Source organism: Homarus americanus, unplaced genomic scaffold, assembly GCF_018991925.1.
Source record: "Homarus americanus isolate GMGI-L3 unplaced genomic scaffold, GMGI_Hamer_2.0 scaffold41544, whole genome shotgun sequence".
NCBI classification, from domain to species: domain Eukaryota; kingdom Metazoa; phylum Arthropoda; class Malacostraca; order Decapoda; family Nephropidae; genus Homarus; species Homarus americanus.
Window position 1 is genome coordinate 1 of NW_024740135.1, and position 2010 is coordinate 2010.

Sequence of the window (2010 nt, forward strand, 5' to 3'; positions counted from 1 at the left end):
GTGTACCTGGGAGTGTCAGAGGAGTACCTGGGAGTGTCTGGGGTGTACCTGGGAGTGTCTGAGGTGTACCTTGGGGTGTCAGGGGTGTACCTGGGAGTGTCAGAGGTGTACCTGGGAGTGTCAGAGGTGTACCTGGGAGTATCACAGGAGTACCAAAGAGTGGAGTACCTGGGAGTGTCAGAGGTGTACCTGGAAGTGTCAGAGGTTTACCTGGGAGTGTCAGATGTGTACCTGGGGTGTCGGAGGTGTTCCTGAGAGTGTCAGAGGTGTACCTGGGAGCGTCAGAGGTGTACCTGGGAGTGTCAGAGGTGTACCTGGGAGTGCAGAGGTGTACCTGGGAGTGTCTGGGGTTTACCTGGGAGTGTCTGGGGTGTACCTGGGAGTATCAGAGAAGTACCTGGGAGTGACAGAGAAGTACCTGGTAGTGTCTGGGGTGTACCTGGGAGTGACGGAGGAGTACCTGGGAGTGTATGGGGTGTGCCTGGTAGTGTCAGGTGTTCCTGGGAGAGTCAGAGAAGAACCAGGGAGTGTGACAGGAGTATGTGGGAGTTGGCATCAAAGGGATACCTGCGCCTCTTCAGGAAACTGTGTGTAAGTGATGCCATTCGCTGGTCGAGAATGATTTATATAGAACATACCTCAGGGGCTAGACAGTATGTAGGGTGAAATAAACCCAAAGTCAAGATAGAAGAAAGAATAGGTTCTAGTTAGTGGAATAGGAACATTATGTATAAAATGTAATAGATAGTCAGCCAATTGTCACAAATTACTGGAATACCCAAACTATTGTAAATAAAAAACAATGTATCATTCTTTTAAATAAAATCTGTTCTTATCAGCTTAATGGAGAGTACATAATCAGTGTCCTTTTTTACATAGAAGGAAGAGCACAGATTTGGACTTTCTTGGGGTGAAAGTAACAGAGTTACTCCTTTGTTGTTTTAGGTGGCGAGCAGGGAACCCAATATTTCACCATTACTGTGGTTATTACTAATACCATGCAGTGAGAGGAAACATACCGGGGGGGCCTGCAAAGCCCCAAACCTGGTCCCACGGGACCCCACGTGGGTGCTTCTCACACGTGGCTATTCCCTCCTCTCTGTACTTCCTTACTTCGTACTGGCTGAGGGACCTGCACTCATAGAAGTGTATTCGTCCCAAAGTCCCTCCCCGGTAAACCATCACCTTGCGATCGAGTGGGTTTGTGATGGCGAAAGGGAGGTCGGTACACAACTCTCGGCCGATCCTCCAGGAATACCGTGATAGTGCGGGTACACCCTGGTAAGGGGGTTGTCATGTGTGTGTGGGTGTTCGCGTGGGTAAAGCAAGATGGACGACGAAGAGCCAAGGGGAAGAAACGAAGGAGATCGCCAGCCGGAAAGAAGAAACCGAATGCTGACCATATGGTTCCCTGCACCACCATCCTTCAAATGCACAGAGAGGACGCAGGGATGCCCATGGGAATGTGCGTCATCGGGGTGGTCTGGCTGCAAGCAATCACTAGTCCGACATCTAAAGGAAGCCCACAACAAGAAAATCAACGAATATATGAACATGTGTGCAGGGTGCTATCTGGTACTGACTATCCGGCCAAGCAATCACACGTGCATCCTCAACAGGCAGATGAGGGAGGAGCAAAGGGTTCCCCATTTTCGTTTCCAGTGCGACGTGCAATACTGCCACTACTCTGCCCCAACAAAGAGAGGATTGAATAACCACAAGGTAGCAACACATGTACGGCAGTGGAGGAGGAGAGACAACCAACGTCAGGCGGAGCAACGACAGGGGAACCAACAGGCTGAAGGCAATCCAGCAAGCGCCCAGCCCTCACAGGAAGTTGGGGAAAATAGGGATAACGAGCAGAGGGAGCAGCCACAGAATTACGAGCAACAGCAGCAAAGAGAAACACAAGGGCAACGAGAAAGGCACAGAGGGACACCTCCACCCAGGGATGGAGAAGTGGAAGGACCAGAGACACCACGCCCCGTCTCTGGGAGAAGTACACCAGTG